The 6938-nt window shown below is 34.1% G+C and overlaps 1 pseudogene across 1 annotated transcript; it reads left to right on the forward strand.

Moving 5' to 3' along the window:
- Positions 1-5912: 5912 nt before the first annotated feature.
- LOC112636499 lies at positions 5913-6641 on the forward strand (annotated as a pseudogene). Its single transcript, XR_003122187.1, has one exon. The product of XR_003122187.1 is annotated as an isopentenyl-diphosphate Delta-isomerase 1-like (transcript).
- Positions 6642-6938: the final 297 nt, after the last annotated feature.

A 6938-nucleotide genomic window follows, 5' to 3' on the forward strand; every position in this document is an offset into this window, starting at 1 on the left:
TATTAGCAAGTTTGCTTTTGTGTTATGCCTAGCAGTTACAGACATAGACTATTAGTACCACGTGGTGCAGATATAATTGAGGGAAAACTCCAATCTTGTGAACTCCCATTATTCCCTAGCTTAGGCAGTGCAAATTTGGATTGCATGGGCCATGACCAGTGTTCCAATAGAAAAAGACCTTGCTCCCTGCAACACTCTACACATTGATAGAGACAAAGGACAAGGAACCATTATCACTACATTTAAAAGGAAGCTCTGATAGAGGCAGTCATGTTTTTAGAAAGGGGGCCTCTGAAAATCAGCAACTGGATCTGCATTGAGTCTCTTCCTGCATTGAGCTGGCTCGGACCTGCTCAGTCAGCTCTCAAAAGGTCAGCTATGCAAACTGCCTCCACAGAGAAAAAAAACACATATGCAGACCCACCCAGATGTGTACTCCCCAGTTTGCTATGAAGCTAACCTGGAAATAACAGTAATTTTAATTCTTTCTCTCTGTTCTTTCATACCTACTACTTGTTTTTCTTGTCTTATGTTTGCCAGTTCCAAACATATATGCAACATAGCAGTGCTATCATATATACACATTATTTCTAAACTTAACAAAAATGCATATAAATATACCATATTATATATTTATTCTACCTTTTTTGGTAATATTTTTTGATATCAGGCTAAGAAAGTTTCCTACCAACCCTACCTTACTAAGAATGTCTTCTGGTATATTTACGGAAATAATTATGAGATTCTATTTCCAAAGGGCCATGAACTATCTTGTACATGTGTCAAAATATTCTTTGGTTCCTGGTACAAACTCTATTTGATCATGATATACTTTAAATAAGCAATTAAATATATATAAAAGAAGTAAAGAGAAATAAAGTCTTAGATTTGTTAAGCTCAACACTTTTAAAGGATTCTCACATTTTTGTTTACATGTGAAGTCAGCCTATATTTTTGTATACTTGAACTACCATTTTCTGGTTTAAAGACCAGGGTTAGTGAAGGATTAAGTAAAATATAACCATTGTCTCATTGCTGTTTTAAAACAAGTAGACAGATACCAAAAAAAAAAAAAAAAAAAATCTACCTAAAAAGGCTTCTCTGAGAAATAGAACCAAATTAGAAGACAGTGAAGAACAGGTTAGCTTAACATGTCAACTCTTATTACAAGAAAAAAAGGAGAGAAAATCTAGCTTTTATATAAGCTCAATTTAAATAACAATAGTTATAGTAATAATACAATCCTTCTACACTCTTGGAAGAAAACCAACTGTTGTAAAACATATATCAAAGAAAGGACTGCACAGGCACAAAGATAGCCTAGGCTCCCTAACTTATTCCCATATTACAGTGACCTGATAATAGAAAAACTTGGAAGTATTGGCCTAATATTTTCCGAAGGTCGTTGGAGCATCCCAAAGTAGGTTATTAGAGAAAAACTTGATAGAATGAAAAGAGAGAATAATGTAAACATATTTCTTTTAAATTTTATATAAAAATTTAAATATTAACCTACATATTTTAAGACATCTTAAGTATTATACTATATGATAATTGATCCCTCCACTGACTCTAATCAGAGTCAGTGAAGGATACAAACCAGGTAATTGTATAGTGTTGCCTTAGCTGTTCCACCAACTAATTGGCCTCCTTGCTTGGAAAAGAAAAAAGAGTCTGTGAAGTGAGTGGTGATGGAAGAAATCCAGACAACCTGAAGCTCAGGCTGTTCTTTCTGCTTTTTTTAAAACCCAGGAGGGTTGGCCCTACCTAGAGGCAGCAGGAGAAGAAGTCAAAACTTATACCAGTTTCACTGAGAGCTGTCCAGTTTTCCTTTTCTACTTCGTGTTTTGGATTAACTTATTTGTGATAAGAAGTTTCTGTGCCTTGAAAATTTCACAGTACTCCCTTTTCAACTGCTGATCCATTGCCTTTCTGTGGGAAAAAAGAGAAATGAGGAAGCAGGTTTTTACCTAACATTTTAATATTCTCTAGTAGTTATTAGAATATTCAAGTAATGTCATTATTCTCATGCAAAATTTGTGCTTTCATAAATAAATCCTTCAAGATTTTCAAGTTGAGGGAAAGTTAGTGATTATAGCCTCATGGTTCTTGTTCTTTATTATAACTAAATCCTCTATCTATATGCATTTTGTAGTATTTACATCTTCTGTCTTTACTCTTGATCAGGTTTACTAGAAGTTGTGTGTATTATTTTACTCAAATAACTGAGTTTTGTTTTATTTAGCCTCTCTACTGGATTTTTGTTATTCTTTGTTTTTAAAATTTGTACCTATGTAATCATTATTTCTGTCCTTATACGTTTGGCTCTGATTAATTTTTTTCTAGCTTCGTGATTTGAATATTAATCCCATTTATTTTTTGTTCTGCTTGTTTTGTGATGTATTTAAATCTATACATGTCTCTTTAAGTAAAACCAGACATTTATCCTGCAAATATTGGCCTATAGTCAAATAGTATGTGCATTAGCTCTAAGAATTCCATAATTTCTCTTATGATTTTTAAATAAATGCCATTTAGCAAAATGTTACTTAGTATTCAGCCATATGGGATGGTTTTAGCTTTTCCTTGGACTTATTTCTAATTGTATTGCATTTTAATGTGAGTCTATATGGTATTAAATAATTTGATTATACTGAGGCCTTTCTCTGTGACCAGTATCCGGTCCATTTGCGTAACTGTTCTTTGTCCGTAAAAAGAATTTCTATCTTCTGTTTGAGTCTACAAATTTCTATGTATCTATTCATTTAAGCTCAATAATTATGTATATTTTTAATCTGCTTGATTTAACAGTTTCTGAGTTTTGTGTGTTAAATTCCCCTGTTAGAATTGTTGATTTATCTATTTTTCTCCATAGAGTCACAGGTTATTGTTCTGAATACATAGTACTAAGTATGTAAATGTTCATGATTATTATGCCTATTATTCCTATTACAAGTGCCCTCATTGTCCTTTATGATTCCTTTTGGCCTTAAATTCAATATTAAAACCATTAATCTGACTGTTGGGGGGAGAAGGTTGCACTTACCTACTATATCTTAAGCTATTTTTTTCATTATTACTCTACTTATATTCCTTTGTTTTAGATATCACTTTTAGATAAATATTGCTGTTTTTAATCATACTTAGAAATATCTCTTAATCTTTGAGATAATCTTGAGTTAATAAACATTTATTATAACACTAATAGCCAGATACGTATTTCTGCATTTTATTTTATATTTACTACTTACTCTCTATTTTTTTTTCATTTCAACTTGCCTCTGATCTTTTCCTTCTCCCTCCCACCATTCATCTCTGTCAGGTTAGTACCATTCCGTAATTTTATCTGTGGATTATTCTTTATTTATTTGTGTTGTAGTCATTTTTTATTTAGAAAATAAACCTTACCAAATTATATGTTCCCACCTTCTGTGTTCATCTTTTTTCTTACTGGATTACTCTATTAGTTTGAAATGGTCTGGGTGGAGATATCATAAAGCCAATTGATAATGACTTACTTTTTTTTTCTCATCTAAAAAGATGCTTTGCGTTTAAGGGGCTACTGGCAATAACTCATCAGTTTAACAATATCAGGGTCAACATTTCTGCTATTCTCTTTTTGCTTCCTCTTCTTTGCAAAGTGGCTCCCATACCTCTTGACATCACTTCCGTGTTCAATTCTTCCCCTTTTACCAGTTGAAACTTTTTGAGAAGCCCCACAGCAGGCATATGTTTATATCTCATTAGCCAGGACTCCCTTGTATGTCCTCCTCTAGCTACAAGAGAAGTGAGTAAAATGAGTATTTGCTTAGCCAAATTCTATAATATATATAATTTAACGTTAACAAGAAGGAAGAAAGAGATATGTTTAGCCAACCAAAATGTCTTCCACAGGTACTTCCTCCAATGTCTAACTACAATGTGCCTACATTTGGGATTGCTTGGTGGCTCTTAATGAACACTTTCAAGAACCTCTTAAACCCTTCTGTGATTCACAGAAGTGTTAAGGCATTATTTCTCTCCTTTCATCTACTTTTTCTTCATCTGTGCCTTTTTAAGGCAGATACTGACACATTAATTTCACTCTCTGTATCTTTGAACTGTTCTCAGTTTTCCAAATCCTTATTTCGTACCCTTGTCTTCCAGGAGAGTCCCCTGACAAGATAATCCCACTTGCTGCAGCACATTTCAGCTGTATTAATTCTGTGATTCAGTTCATCCACTTACTGATGGTGATAATTATGGGTTTTACACCCATTATCTTCTAAGGGTTCTTCTTCATGAATTCTTGTTACTGTTTCTTTTTACCATTAGCCTCAGTTATCTCTCTGAGAATATCTTGGGTTTTCTTGTTGTTGTTGTTGTTTTTACTTTATCTCTTTAAAGCAGTTTTAGGTTCCTAAGAAATTAAGAGGAAGGTTCAGAGACTTCCCATGTGCTCCTTCCCCCAACACACACATCATTCCTCACCAGAGTGGTATATGTGTTAAAATTGATGACTTGCATTGATAAATTATTATCAACTAGGGTTCAGAGTTTACATGAGAGTCCACTCTTGATGTAGATTCTGTGGGTCTGGACAAATACATACTGATGTGTATTCCTCAATGTAGTATCATACACAGTAATTTCATTGCCCTAAAATTCTTCTGTATGTTACCTATTCAACCCTCCCTCCAGTCCCTGGCAACCAATGATCTTTTTACCGTTTCCATAGTTTCACCTTTTTCAGAAGTTTTACCTGTTCCATACAGTGGAATAATGCAGTATGTAGCCTTTTCTCATTGGTTCCCTCCACTCAACATTTAATGGTTTCCTTATGTCTTTTTATGACTTTATGGCTCCTTTTCTTTGGTGGTGAATATATTCCATTGTCTGGACATGCCACAGTTTGTTTATCTATTAACTTACTGAAGGACAACTTGTTGCTTCCAAGTTTTGGCAATTATAAATAATAAAGCTGCTATAAACATCCACATGAAAGTTTTTGTGTGAACATACTTTCAAGTCATTTGGATAAATACTAAGAAGAGTGAATGATAGATTGTACAAGAAGAGTAGTTTAGCTTTATAAGAAACCGTCAGAATTTATTTCAAAGTGAGTATACCATTTTGTATTCCCACCAGGAATAAATGAGATTTTCTGTTGTTCCACATCCTTGCCAGCATCTGGTGTTGCCAGTGTTCTGGATTTTTGCCATTCTAATAGATATGTAGTGGTATCTCATTGTTGTTTCTATTTGCATTTCCCTGATGGCATATGATGTGAAGCATCTTTTCTATGCTTATTGACATCTGATATCTTCTTTGGTGAGGTATCTGTTAAGGTCTTTTGACCATTTTTTAATTAACAAATGTGACTCTACTGCCTCTAATCCTGATTTCTGTACTCTCAACTGGTGATGTTGGTTTCTTTTCTCATCCTAGTTCCTTTATCTATACAAATAGTGTGCTACCTCTTTTTTAATATTGTAAAACTGAAAGATAGTATGTGCATAAGCATCTGCTATGTGGAAGGAAATAGATACTAGTTTCCCCTTCTTCCATCCAATCCAAATCCTGCCCCAATCAAATATTATTTCTTCACTGAAGCCTTTTTCTATTATTGGAATCTTTACTCTCTTCTTCTAATTAAGAAATCTTAGATATTTCGGAACTCATTTTTATCAAATAAAAATATGCTACAACTTTAAATCATCTTAGAAATCTGTTAGGCTTCACTTATTTTAGTAACATGCATGATCACTGACTAGGTCAAAAGCAGAGTAGAAATAGAACCCAAGTATTAACTCAGTCCACTACACTATGCATAATTCAATAATAAATTGCATTCTTTCTTTTGAAAAGACTGCTGCTTAATGTCATTTGTGTTGCCTCCACAACCAAGCTATAAATTCATCAGGATGGGGTATCCGTGGCCGGAGGCCTCTCAGGACAGATCAGACATTTTGTAATGATGCCTGAAATAAACACTCACCACCTCGATGAGCCACAGGTTCAACTCCTGGCAGAGATGTGTATCCTTATTGATGAGAATGACAATAAAATTGGGGCTGAGACCAAGAAGAATTGTCACCTGAATGAGAACATCGAGAAAGGATTATTGCATCGCGCTTTTAGTGTCTTCTTCTTCAACACTGAAAATAAACTTCTGCTACAGCAAAGGTCAGATGCTAAGATTACCTTTCCAGGTTGTTTTACTAATATTTGTTGTAGTCATCCATTAAGTAATCCACGTGAGCTTGAGGAAGATGACGCCCTTGGAGTGCAGCGAGCAGCACAGAGGCGGCTGAAAGCTGAGCTAGGAATTCCCTTGGAAGAGGTTCCTTCAGAAGAACTTAATTATTTAACACGAATTCACTACAAAGCTCAGTCGGATGGTATCTGAGGTGAACGTGAAATGGATTACATTTTGTTTATGAGGAAGAATGTAACTCTGAATCCAGATTCCAATGAGATTAAAAGCTATTGTCACGTGTCAAAGGAAGAAATAAAAGAACTTCTGAAAAAAAGCAGCCAATGGTGAAATTAAGATAACGTCATGGTTTCAAATTATTGCAGAGGCTTTTCTCTTTAAATGGTGGGATAAATTAAATCATTCAAATCAGTTTGTTGACCATGAGGAAATATACAGAATGTGAATACGTAGGTGAATGATTACTGAAAAATTTCTCTACTTAACAAACTTAGAATGACTTTTTTCATTTAAATTTAGTTCTCTATCATCAATGTATTATATACACTGATACTTTACAACTTGTGTGTAAAAAAATAACTTATAACTTTGTATAACACCCCCTGTATATGTGTTCTGTTTCCAAACGACATTTGTGAGAGATTATTGTAAAATAAGAGAGAGCAAATAAAAATGTAACCTGTGCAACACATGCTTATGGAAAATTTGAACAAATGAGTGAAGCCCTGTGTTTTTAGTAAGC

The sequence above is a fragment of the Theropithecus gelada genome, chromosome 12, assembly GCF_003255815.1.
Source record: "Theropithecus gelada isolate Dixy chromosome 12, Tgel_1.0, whole genome shotgun sequence".
NCBI lineage: Eukaryota > Metazoa > Chordata > Mammalia > Primates > Cercopithecidae > Theropithecus > Theropithecus gelada.